Source organism: Neomonachus schauinslandi, chromosome 7, assembly GCF_002201575.2.
Source record: "Neomonachus schauinslandi chromosome 7, ASM220157v2, whole genome shotgun sequence".
Classification (NCBI taxonomy): domain Eukaryota; kingdom Metazoa; phylum Chordata; class Mammalia; order Carnivora; family Phocidae; genus Neomonachus; species Neomonachus schauinslandi.
Genome location: NC_058409.1, coordinates 129040388 through 129054965, shown reverse-complemented (window position 1 = coordinate 129054965; position 14578 = coordinate 129040388).

Here is a 14578-nt window from a genome sequence, read left to right as displayed (position 1 = left end):
ACAATCTTTCCTGTCAACATGTTTCTTTGTTGTTAGACAAGTTTTTCTCAAAAGTAGTTAAACTTGTAAACCTGCTATTCTATGACAGATATGTATATGGTTATCTTGCTCAAAAGAGATAAACATCTGCTATTCCCCAAAGTCTTAAATATGTTGGAAAGCACCACAATATTTGGGAAAATTTGGTAAGGAGAAATTTCTAAACAACTGATACTGCTTTATTTAATAGAATATTTGTAGTGATTGTGTAAGTCTGCAAGTCACTAAGATTTAATTGTTGTTAATTATTCTTTCCTTAAAAAAATAAAATTAATTTAACACTATAATACAATATATAATGTTGACCTAAGGTGTGGAAAATTATAAGAACAGATATTTGAAAATTGCAAGGAAAGCAACTTCTGAACAATGTTATTTTGATGGAGTATATTTGTAGAAAACAAAGCAGAAATGCAAATGTGTTTTTCCATGCTTGTCATTCCCATCCCATCTTGTACTTCACCTTTATTTTATCACTTATGCCGTCTCTTCTGCATTCAATCTCAAGAGAAGTATATTTAATATACAATAATGATTATTTTTATTCTTCCTTCATGCATCTAACTTTCCCTGGCCCTTTAAATCTTGGCAGCCTAATATCTTCATGGATTAATCACAAATATTATTTAATGAATATTTTGGTGACCTGATGAGGATAATGTCCCAAGGTGACCTTCAATTTTGAAGATAACGTTCAATTAATAATTTTATATAGAAAAGCTAAACATTTGATTTAGATTCTACTTATTTTAAGAACCATTATATTTATTTTATTGAAACATCTTCAACTCCAAATTTTAATTTTCACATGGTAAAATGAAATTAAGAAAACTAAATAAATGTTATGTAATGCTTATACCCATTCAATAATGCTGTGATAAATAATGTTTACAATCCTAAGTCAAAAGTAAAATTTTCATTACCCTAATTCTGCTACTTTGTTTTAGGGTATTAATTATAATTATAAAAGACTTGAACTGTGCATCCACAAAAGCCAGTAATCATTTCACATGAATTATGTTCTTCTCAGCTTATTTTTATGCCACAGATTGTTTTTATTTCTTAAATTAAGAGGTGCAATTTTTGTTCTGTTGCACAATATGCTCCTAATTGAGATAAAAGTCCATTCAAAGAAACATTAAAGAATAGGTCATAGGATACATATGTTTAAAAATGTTTAAATAGAACAGTGAGATGTATATAAGAGCTAGCCAATCATTATCCGTTGTCATTTTCTTGTGTTTTCATTTATCCAATTATTCACTCAGCTTTCAGGCATGAAAAATAGGATTTTAATTCCTACTTGCTGCACACCACTTAATTTTAGATAAATCAGGTATAAATGAAAAATCCATGAAAATCAATGTTGACTTAAAATTGTTTCCAGTAATATAATAAGAAATCCATAAAATAAAGATTAATTTTTATTAATGTCTTTCAATGGATGTTTTTCAATTGAATCTGCCACAAATCAGAAATAGGGCTCAGAGAGGTCACACGAACTGTCTTAGATAGTTGCTTTATCTGTAAAATAAGGATAGAACAGTATTATGAATTACAATATTGTAAAAATCTTACTGCATCATTTATATGAAGGTCTTAATATAGTTCCTAGTATACATTTTAAAAATAATGAATGATAGATATTTCATAACTAACCTAATTTTTGTAATTATTATATATTAAAATAAGAAACAGTTTTAAATGGTTTTTTAAAACATTTAAATATTGATGTTGATAGATATTGTATTGTAATTTACTAGGTATCTGCTATACTCATATTTAGAGCTAGTATCACATTGTCCAATAGGTAAGAGTATGGACTTGAAAGAAGACTGAATGGGTTCAAAATTATGCCATGACAATTTATTTCACCTCTCTCCCTCAGTTTCTTGACCTGCATAAAATTAGAATAGTAATTATACCTATGGTATTTGTTTCTGAGGTTTACCTAGAAGTAATAGAGGCATATAATTAATAGATAAAAATTTTTATGATATGATTTTTTATCCTATGTGTTATTTCTCGATTTTATTATTCTACATCAATCAAAAGGATCTTTACTAGAGAAATTTGAAGTGAAAATATGAGTTACTGCCTTTTAAAACCTGAAGTCACTATTCTTGATCAATGTAAGTGTTCAGAAAAGACATTGAAATAGCAAATGGATATACTGCTGTTTTCACTACAAATGGATCATAGAAAAGATTTTGCCAGAGTAACATCAGATGAGATCCTAGCAAGTATATATAAATTCCCTTCAGCATTTCTGTTGTCAGTGTGAAGTCTGCTTAAGTGCACAATTTCATGGTTGACTAGTCATTGTCCTTGGTTGAATTTATTTTCAGTGATGGTTAAAAGATCATTGGTTTTCCAGTTGCTGCTCAGCGGTCATAAATTTATATGGAAAATACCTATTCTAGTGAGGTCTTAAACTTTAGATTACATATGTATCTTTTTTTTTTAAAGATTTTATTTATTTATTTGAAGAGAGAGACACAGTGAGAGAGGGAACACAAGCAGGGGGAGTGGGAGAGGGAGAAACAGGCTTCCCAAGGAGCAGGGAGCCCGATGCGGGGCTCGATCCCAGGACTCTGGGATCGTGACCTGAGCCGAAGGCAGACACTTAACGACCAGGTGCCCCTACATATGTATCTTTAAGTCAAGAACTCAGTAATCCTAAATGCATCAATATTGCATAATTGAACTTGAAAATTTTCTTCTCAATCACTAACAAGAGACTGTTCAAATAATAATTTCTCAAATAAATAATATATTTAAATCTACACACCACGGAAATAAATAATATAAAATAAAAATTAACTTCTTCACAATGAAGATACAAAATGTGTTAGGCTAAATTTGTTTTAAATAAGCAGTCTTAGAGAATCTATAAATTCTCTTTATTGTTTTCAGAGCAACCTTTTGACAAGAGACATTAATATTCTCAGAGTTTTGTTGTACATCTTGATTTTGATATGGTACTATGAGTGCAGAAACATTCAAGAAATATTGATATTAGAGTAAATCAAAATCAAAGAAACAAAATGCCCAGATCGATTTTCATCTCTATGTCAGAGAAACCATATTTTTGATGCATAAATTAAAAAATGAGTTATGTGTATCATGCTGTGAACTGTATTTCCTCCTATAATTTATGTGTACTTAACTCCATTAAGAAAAGTTTGCTTCTTTTTTTTTTAAGATTTTATTTATTTATTTGACAGAGAGGGAGTTAGCGAGAACAGGAACACAAGCAGGAGGAGTGGGAGAAGGAGAAGCAGACTCCTTGCTGAGCGGGGAGCCTGATGCAGGGCTCGACCCCAGGACCCTGGGATCATGACCTGAGCTGAAGGCAGACGCTTAATTACTGAGCCACCCAGGTGCCCCAGAAAATTTACTTCTTGTATGTTTATGCAAATAACTAATTTCTTTTATTGTTTACCTCTGAAAAATGTATAGACAAGTATTTGATTCAGAATTTTAATCTTTTCGGTTTTCTTCTTTGCCAGCAGATGAATCAGTCAGCAAGAATTATGAATATTTCTCAACATATGTAAGATAAATGACTTGAAATAAAGCATTTGTTACTTTAAAAGACACAAATCAATTGTAAAGAATCTTTTTTAGGTAATAGTCTTTTCCAGCACATAGGATAAAACAACTTGTTAGTTGCTATTCCACTGGTGTTTAGAAAACCCAACTGAGACTCGTGTCTGAGTTGGTATATTAGTTATCCATTGCTGCATAACAAATTACCCCAAAAGTTGGTAGCAAAAAACAACATATATAACTATGTTACCATAGTTTCAGTGGGTCAGGAATTTGGATGTGGCTAAGATGGGTAGTTCTAACTCAGGGTATTTTATATGGTTGTAATTAAGATGTTGGCAGGAGCTAGAGTTATCTGAATATATAAAGAGCTGCCCTAACTTGGCTCTTGGCAGGAAAACACTGTTCCTTTCTTACTGTTGGTCAGGATCCTCCTTAAATCTCTGCTATGTGGGTCTCTTCAGAGACAGCTTAAATGTATTCATGGCATGGTTAGTGCTTTCTCCAGAGCAAGTGATGTGAAATATAGAGCAAAGAGAAGCCACAATGGTTCATACGACCTAGTCATCTAAGCTATAAACCATCATGTCTGCTTTATACCATTTATTAGAAACAAGTAACCAGGTTAAGTCCACACTCAAGGAGAGGGGAATTAGGCTCTACCTGTTGAGAGCTGGAGTATCAAAGTATTTGTAGACATGTTAAAACAAACACAGTCTCTTTTCTAGCCACAGATCCTTTATTTTTTTAATTTGACTGTAGTTGACACATAACATTATGTTAGTTTCAGGTGTACAACATAATGATTCAACAAGTTTAGGGGCGCCTGGGTTGCTCAGTCATTGGGCATCTGCCTTCGGCTCAGGTCATGATCCCAGGGTCCTGGGATCGAGCCCCGCATCAGGCTCCCCACTCCACGGGAGGCCTGCTTCTCCCTCTCCCACTCCCCCTGCTTGTGTTCCTGCTCTCACTATCTCTCTCTCAAATAAATAAATAAAATCTTAAAAAAAAAAATGATTCAACAAGTTGAAACAGTATGCTATGCTCACAAGTGTAGCTACCATCTGTCACCATACAATGCTTTTACAATACCATTGACTATATTCCCTATGCAAACCATAGATTATTTCTGTTTATTTCATATACAAAAGATATTCATCCCCTCAAAAAGCCTCTACCAGTTTTATCCTATTATAAAACCAGCTAGAACTTCAGAATCTTGATATCTACGTACAGATGGAGCTCATCACATGTTGGTCCTTATATCCCCTTGATTGAAGTTCCTCTTGATTTCAAGACCAATGAAATAGAGATACACATTATTGTGCCCTCATAGTCCCAACATACAATGGTGGGACAGACATAGCATAACAGACACAGAAAACTGTTCAAAAAGGTTAAAAACAGGAGGCACATGGCAACCACACCATACTGTGTGTGTGTGTGTGTGTGTGTGTGACAGAAAGAGAGAGAGAGAGAGATATCACAGACCTAAATGCTAAACCTAAATGTATTAAACTTCTGGGAAAAAGCATATAATAGAATATTTGAAATTTGAAATCTTGGTTAGGTAAAATTTTATATGATCATGTCAAGAGCATGATATGTCTATAAGGTAAAAATTTGATAAGTGGACTTCATCAATACTAGAAACTTTTATAAGCCCTTAATTAGGAGAAAATATTTGCAAACCATATATCTGACAAAGAACTTGTTTTCAGAATATATCAAACCCTAATAACTAAATAGTAGGGAAAAAAACAACTAAATAGAAAAATATGTAAAGATTTTAGCAGACATTTAACTAAAGAAATAGTATAAATGGTAAATAAACAGATAAAAGCTATTTGAAATCAATATTCATAATCATGTATTGAATTCATAAATCAAAAGCAAAATGACGTATCATCATACTCCTATCTTAGGGGCTAAGTTGAAAAACGAGACAAAACAAAACAAAACCTGGCAACACTACGTGCTTCCAGGATTCAGGGAAACTGAATCTCTCATTCACAACTGGTAGGAATGTAATATGATACAGCCAGAGGGAAAAATGTAGCATTTATTTTAAAGTTAAGAATTCACCATCATAAAACTCAGCAATTCTAACTTGGTAGAATTTCTATATGGGAAATTAAAACTTTTGATCACACAAAACCTATGTACGAATGCTTATATTGTCTCTACTCATAACTGCCCCAAACTGGAAAGAACCCAAATTCTATTAACTGGTGAATGAATGAATAACCTGTGGTATATCTGTAAGATAGAATACTATTCAGCATTAGAAATGAATCAACTACTGGTATAAGACCGTGAGTTAAGTTCAAATGCATTATACTAAGTGAAAGAAACCAGACCCCCAAAACCGTACACTCTGTGATCAAATATATATGGCATTTGAGAAAAGGCAAAATAATAGGGACAAAAAAACAGATCAGTGGTTGCAAAGGGTCAGGGTTAGGAGAGTTGTCTATAAAGTTGCCCAAAGGGAGATTAAGGAGTGCAATGGTTGTGATGAGCATCGAGTGTTACATGGAAGTGTTGAATCACTATATTGTACACCTGAAACTAATACTAGACTGTATGTTAAGTAACTGGAATTTAAATAGAAATTAAAAAAATAAAATAAAATTGCCCAAGAGGATTCTTTTTGGAGTGATGGAACTTTCCTATATTTGATTTTGGTTTTGCCTACATTATGGGTATTTCTTCCAAAACCCACAGACCTATAGCTTAAAACGAGTCAAGTTTACATTATGTAAATTATTCATCAATAATTAAAAAAAGAAACTAAAGAAAGAATGAAGAGGGAAAAATTGCTGAATAAAAATGTTCTCTGTTTATAAATCAGGTTGCAGTTAATGGGAGACTTGAGACTTTAGTACCTCCAGTGAATTAAAGAACTGTAAACGTGGAAGCTGAGAAAGGGTCAGTGATATTTTATTTAAAAAATTAATAAGGGCTACAATACTACAGTCTTATCAAGGATGTATCTTTATATGGAATTCCTAATTATGCTTGTCCATAAGCCTGAATGGAGTTAACCTACTTTTGTACTGAACAGATATGCATACTTTTCTGGTCATCTCTACTCTCTTGGATTCTCATCCTCAAATATTCTGGGCCAATTTTCCACTAGCCTTCCATCAGCTATTCTTCTACCTCTTTTCATCCTCAGCGTGTCCTTTGAAATTCCCATTTAAAATAAAACACTCCCTGTGTAAATCATACTTAGCCTTATGCCGAGGATACCTCTCACATGGAGAATTCTCTTTATTTCACAATGGAACAGGAACATCTTTACATTGTAGCTCCTAGTCTCTGACTTTAGATGACTTCTTGTATGAAGCATCTATTTCAAAACCACACTCCCTGCTCCTAGTTCTCCTGATGTTCATGATTCTGTGATTATTTTGAAGCTACAATGTAGCTTTCCTGAAACAAAGAAAAAAAGTGTCAAGCAGTTGAACTCCCGCCTTGAGAATAAATGTTTTAAAACTATCAAAAAAAAAAAATCCCTACTTTTCTCTTGTAATAGACCCAAGAAGTAAACAAGCAACCACAAAAGAGGTTTCGTGCCCAACAATCAGTTGGCTGCAACTTTAACTTTTGAAATCCAGCCAGATCTGTATATTCGTTCTGCTCCAGGACTCATGCTGAAAGTCAGCCAATCCCTTAATTTTATCTTTAAAAATCTGCCAAAATCCTCAATCTTTCCAAGTTCTGAAAGTCATTCAATTCCTTAACTCCTTAGTCTCATTGTTTTCTGCAGGTACTGTTCTCCTAAGTAACACATTTAGGTTTGTTTCAAATATATGTAAGTGATGATCTCTGATCTCAGCCTCAACTCAGTGTTTGAAAATAATCCTCACCAAATAACTAGCCCATACTACAAGAGAGTAGCTGAGGAATAACTACAAATCAACTAACTGCAATCTAGCTCTAAGCTGAAGTTATGGCAGAGACCATGGATTTAGCATATCTACAGAGAAAATAAGTAAAATCATTAAGTAGTGAGAACAGCCTGGAGGAGAAGAAAATGGAGGATAGATAAGTAGTTAAGAAGCAAGTGTTTGGTCAAAAGACTATTAAGGTCATTTAAAGGGTATTTTAATCATCTTCATTTTGAATATTTTAATCTCCAGCCCAGATCTGGGACCTGTGAAAATCTTCTGTGCACTTCATTAGCAGAAAGTATGAGTCAGGGCCTGATAACTTTAGGCAGAGACCAAAGCAAGTGCTCAGAGTCCATCAACATAATAAGGGTACCATCTGGTCATGTCCTGCCTGGCTCCTAGGCATGTTCTTGAAATTATATTTGTACAATTTTGAGTTAAAAATTATCACACATCATCTGGTTCTACAGACACAATTCTGCTTTGCCACTGACCCCAAATGGGCTGTTGTTACTAATGAGCTCACTGAAGTTGTTGATACTTTTTATCATTTTCTTCATGTTAATGAAACTTTTTTCCAATTTAAGTATTATTCAATGCTCAAATATTCTTCATCTATTTCTGTTTGCTTTTCTCCTCTTATGCATCTGGTGAAACTTCTTTAGCTTTCTTTATGGATTCCTCTTCACTTGTTTTACTAATGCATTTTATAATGCTTGAAGAGCATGGGTGGAGGGTATAGATTCTTTAGTGTTTGAAATGGCTTTTGTACAATACTACTTATAATTTCCCCAGTTGTTAATTGCATGTATTTTATAAATCATTGTTTTCATAAGTAATAAAAGTTAACAAACCACACAAAGCTTGTGAATTAAGGAAGAAGTAGATTAGTTTCTACTGGTAGACCCTGGGCCTTATATATATTGTCTCCATGGCTCCCCAGCAGCCCTGAGTGGCCCTGGGTCACCTGGTTCCCTCTGCTGATGTCTAGTACGTGTTTTGTTTGTTTGTTTGTTTGTTTTTTCCTCCTGTCCTTGAGGCAGGATACAATGGCTTCAGCCCTATCCCTTTTCATATTTGACAAGGGGTTTGGATGTGTATTGTGGGTGTTTTTGTCTTGTTTTGTTTATTTTGTTCTGAAATTGAAGCATGCAAAATAAAGAAGATACAGTTTTAAACAAAAAAAGTTAGTCACTGCAAAATCATTCTATAAACCTTTTTAAATGTTTAATAAAAATTACAAGTCTAATATATAGGATTGGAAACCATACTTTAAATACTCCATAGAATATATAAATGTAGTATCATAGAAATAATTTGACCTTTGTCTTTGGTTCCTGGTACAGAACTCCTAAAAGTCTTGGGATTTCCTGAGTGAGAAGGGTGATAGGAGCATCTTTTATTCAAATGAGGTGACTCTTGGAAGGTCCCTAGATAGATGATTTCAGGGTGAAGACTGGTTGCCAAAAGGATCAAGCTTTGATCAGAAGCTTGGGACTTTTGGCCCCACCCCTCAAACTCTGGGGAGGGGAGAGAGGCTGGAGATGAGTTAATAATTGATTGAACATGTCTATGCAATGAAGCCTCCATAAAGACCCCTAACAATGCGGTTTGAGAGCTTCCAAGTTGGTGAACACATCCACATGCTGAGAGGGAGGTATGCCCCAAGTCCATGTGATGGAAGCTCCTGTGCTCAAGATCCTTCTGAGCTTCACCCTATGTGTCTTTTCATCTGCTGATTCATTTGTGTCCTTTACAATATCCTTTATAATAAACCAATAAATTTAAGTCAAGTGTGTTCCTGAGTTCTGTGAACTATTCTAGCAAATTACTGAATGCAAGGATGGGCGGTGAGAAGCCCTGATTTATAGCTGGTGAGTCAAAAGTACAGGAGGCCTGGGATTTCGACTACCCTCTGAGGTGGGGAGTGGTCTTGTGGAACTGAGCCCATAATCTGTGGGGTCTTCGGTAACTCTCAATAGTTAGTGTCAGAATTGAATTAAGTTTGAAAATCCAACTGGTATCTGGAGAATCAAAAAATTTGTTGTTGGTGTTGGAAAACACCACAGAATAAAGTATCCATAAACCATCAAAATGATTACAAGGACAAAATTACTGTTATGACTAAACCAATTTTAAACATGAAATGCCATGGGTTTAATTTTATTCCATACTCTCTATTCTAATTTTCTCAACTTCAGAGTGTTTCCTATTCCTTCTCTTCCTAAGGTTGCTATTGTCTTAACATACCCTAGGCTAAAACAGGAAAAAAAATATATATATTAGTCATGGGTTGCTGCAGAAATCTGGTGTCGAACAATTGATTCTTGTCAAACATGAGGACTAGTTTCACCGTTCAGTGTTTATACTTGATGCATTATGTTGAGAACATTTTATTAAATTTATCATGTGTTATGTCTTATAATTCTGTGTCCTTGATTATTACACAGATTGCAATTTTTTCACATTTAATATATTTTACAGAACTGACATGTAATTTTATTTTCTTAGAGTTGGCATTACCTCACCCATTGTTCTGTCATTTTGCATATTGACTTGGTACACTGGCATTATATGAAAGCTGATAAGCAGAAATGTACATAATATAAGAAAAATACAAATATATGTACATATATGCCATATTTGTTATATTTACTTAAGTTCTTAATTTTTATTCCATCTCCTTTTCTTTACATGTCATATTATTTTCCCTTGAGAATTTCCAAGGAAAAAATCCCATTAATAATTACTTCACTTATAAATATTAACACAGTCTCAATTTGCTCCAACTATGTACTGTTACTAATATTATTTTACTTTCTGTTCTCCGGACCCTAGCTATTGCAGTATTTCATCTTAAGAATTATTTTTTGGAATTCCATTGGGAAAAATCACAAAGTCCGAAGACACATATTTTACTTAAATTCTGTTGCAGATTTCTAAGAACCATTTTAATTCAATTTAAGCACATATACTTTTTTTTTTTTAATCTAGTTCTTAAACAAGTTCTAAAGAGAGAAAATTTGAAATTGCATATTTGGCCTAATAGTTGTCAGAAGCAATTTCAAAATCACACTTAAAAAAATGCATGTGTAGGCCTCCAACAAATATTTGGGAAACTGTTTTGGAACTATGAAAGTTCTTAAGGATATCAGCTACATATAATTCAGATCTGTATGATAAAAACCTTTGTACACATAATTTCTGGGGTTATTTGTGTTACACATGATTTATCATGAAACAATAAACTCCCCAAATGATGGCACCCTAAAATTGAAATCTAATACTATCATAATGGTTGCCTTATTTTATAAGAATATTACTTTGTCCCCATTTCATATTTTGTAAATTGGAGATGACATTGACATTTTCTAGACTTAAGCAAACTTTGAATATAAATAAGTTGCACATGTGTGGTATTTTGTCTATGTTGGAAAATGTTTTTTTGTGGTTAATGTAAACTCAAATTACTAGAGTAAAATATGAAACAACTACTTTATATTATGTAAATTAGGGTGTCAAGGATTGGGTAAATAAGCTACCTACCAAGTTCAGCACCATAATTGTGAAAGTTCTGCATTTTTTAGAATATAACTTAGTGACAATAGCTTTCTTTTTTTAAAGAGGATTTGGAAAAATATTCACATTTCAGTTCTTTGGACTGTCAGTCTGAACTTGCAAATCAAAAGAAATTCTGAAAGAAGAATTTGATTGTCTAAAACCAGGTATTCTAAATTATGGAAATATACCTCAAAAAAAAGAGAGAGAAATCATAATGAAGCTGCTTTCTCTTTTGAAAAATTCTCCTAAAATGTTGCAAAATAGAAGTATTAATGTCTTAAAATATTCTTTTTTAAGTTGAAAAATTCTGCCACCTCAAATAATCAGAAAACTTTACATTAACTTTCCACATAGTAGACTTTTCAATACAAAATTTAAAGTTTATTTTGACCAAAGTTGTAAGATACGACAAAGCACTTTTTGAGCAGAGGTAATTTTATGTTTGTTTCTCAAAACAATTGAACCATACTTTGATGTTTATGTTGAATGTGTGCACGGTTTGTGTCCACTTCTGATGGAATTGTCATTCAATTATATAACTCCTTCATAAAATCCAATGATTAGAGACTGAAGATCACCCGGCAGCAACCAGCAACAACTGCTCTATTTTACTCATATCATTTTAAATATAAAGATATAAAGATAAAAAGAATATTAGGAACTAGTAATGAGAGACAACCATCTACCAAAAATCTCAAGGATACTGGAGACTTTCTAGTGATTGCAGTGTCACTGAGGTGACTTTACTCTGGGACTGTTCATGCTGGGCAGGTGTCTATTTATTGTGCAGATGTATAAAGATACAAGACTTAGGATAACATTTTTTGCTCACTCTCACATTCTCCCATAAATTGAAGATATGGGGGCTAAATTAATGAGAAAAAGGGATAGTCCTCTCTCATAATGTTACAGAAAATGAATTATGACTTTTGTAGGATTTCTCAACTCTGTTCCCTGCCCATGCCCCAGCTGCAGTGTACCTCAGTCAATCCCAACCTTCGCATTAGCCTTCGAAAGTCCTAAATTCCATTATTCAAGGCAAGTATGTTTCAATGTAATAATACACTGTGTCTGGGTATACACAGTGATCTTAAATAAATTATTTAATGGGCCAAAAAGAGCCATTAGAACAAAAAATTGGTAATTTTACTAAATCATGAAGTATTATACAACCAACTGTAGACAGTATATAACAGTATTTGGTCTTTAAGATAATCTGAAAGATAGCTATCACACAAGAAAGAGATCCAAAACTATTTGAATGATATTCTAATATAATTAGAGTTTTTTTTTAAACATCTTTTTTTTTTTAAGATTTTATTTATTTATTTGACAGAGAGAGACATAGCGAGAGCAGGAACACAAGCAGGGGGAGTGGGAGAGGGAGAAGCAAGTTTCCCGCAGAGCGGGGAGCCCGATGTGGGACTCGATCCCAGGACCCTGGGATCATGACCTGAGCCGAAGGCAGACACTTAACGACTGAGCCACCCAGGCGCCCCTAATTAGAGTTTTTTAAAGTATTCCTAAATTTAAGCCTTACCATGAAGAATATAAAAGTAATGAGTCACTTATACATCGTTTGAAATTTTTTGCAAAAAAAAAATAATAATAAAATCTTAAAAATGGAAGACCTGCCAGCCAGTTACATTTTATTTCTACGAAGTAAAAGCTATTTTAAGTGTAAGTATTAAAAAGTATATAGCATGTTACTTTACCAACGCCTGTCATTCTTCTGACATACTTTGGAAGGATTATACACACCACACACACGCAAATGTGCACATGCACACAAAGACTTTTATTTGTTATATTCCAACAAATTGATGGAGGTATTAATAAGTATTGGATACTTCTTTAGGAGAGCAATGAAAGAAGGAGATGGAGGAGAAAAATCCCATTTTATTCATAATTAAAATGAGACCATTTATTATTAATGACTAATATAATCTTTAATTATGATTGCTGTTTGTTATGTTTCTTTTTTTTTACCTCAGCAATATATTGTGAAAATTATCAAGCATACAGTAAGGTTGAAATAATTTTAGAAATATTTTATTATATTAAATAAATATATTATTAAGTTTTATCACATATCTATCCATCCACTATGTATCCATCATTTATCTTGCTATGCTATGCATTTCAAAATAAATGACAGATATCAAGACACTTAACCCAAAATATTTCAGTATGCATATAATTAAGTACAGTTCATTATTATTTATGGATTTAATTTTTTTTAGCTAAAACAAATATAATGGAATGCAAAAACTTAAGTGTTTCACTAGGTAAATTCTCACAAATACATACATTTGCATAACCCAAAACCCTCTTAATATCTAGAAAATTATCAACACCCCAGAAAATTCTCTCAGGCTCATTCCTTACCCTCAAACACAGAAGCAACCACTGTTGAGATTTTTCCACAATAGATTAGTTCTACCTCTTTTAGAATTCACATAAATGGGTTCATATATTATATCCCTGTTGTATATTTATTTCATTTAGCATTTTTTGAGATTTATATGTTGTGTGAATTGGAAGTTCATTTTTTAAAAATGATTAACAGTGTTCCATTGCATTAAAATGTCAGATTTTGCTTATTTATTCCATAAACCCACTTAAGGCTGATATTAATAAACCTATTATTAAAATTATTGCACAACTTTTAAGGCACATGTTTCCATTTACTTACAGTGAATATTAAGAGAGGAATTGGGAATCAAAGGATAGGTTCTTTTTTTTCTTATTTTATAAGAAACTGCCAGACATTTTTGCATAGAAGTTATGAGTAAACACTATATTGCTCCAAATTCTTGCCAACATTTTGTATTGTCAGACTTCATAATTTTAATTATTTTGGTGGATATACACTGACATCTCATTATTAGCTACTTTACTGTTCCAATATGACAAATGGTGCTGAATATTTTTGTATGTGTGTGCTTTATTGTCCGTTCATATATCTTTGTGAAGTGTCATTCAGTGTCTTAGTCGTTTCATTAGGCTATTGGGGATTTTTGTTAAGTATATCTGGAATAACAATCCTTTGTCAGATATATGTTTTTAGTCTGTGGCTGACTTTTTAATTGGGTTAAACATATTTTTGTTTTTTTTCTTTTGATGTGGTCTAATTTTTTTTTTTTAATTTATTTATTTGACAGGGAGAGACACAGCGAGAGAGGGAACACAAGCAGGGGGAGTGGGAGAGGGAGAAGCAGGCTTCCCGTGGAGCAGGGAGACTGATGCGGGGCTCGGTCCCAGGACCCTGGGATCATGACCTGAGTCGAAGGCAGACGCTTAACGACTGAGCCACCCAGGCGCCCCATGTCTAATTTATTTTTAATCTCACTTAAGAATTGAAAAAAACTCTTCTGACGCCCAATTTGCAAAGATATTCTATAGATTTTAAATTACAATTTTAGCTGACATTTCAATTTAAGATTGAATTAACTTATCAAATTAACTTTTATGTATGGTGTAAGGTAGAATTCAAAGTTCATTTTTGTTGTATATGACTATCCAAC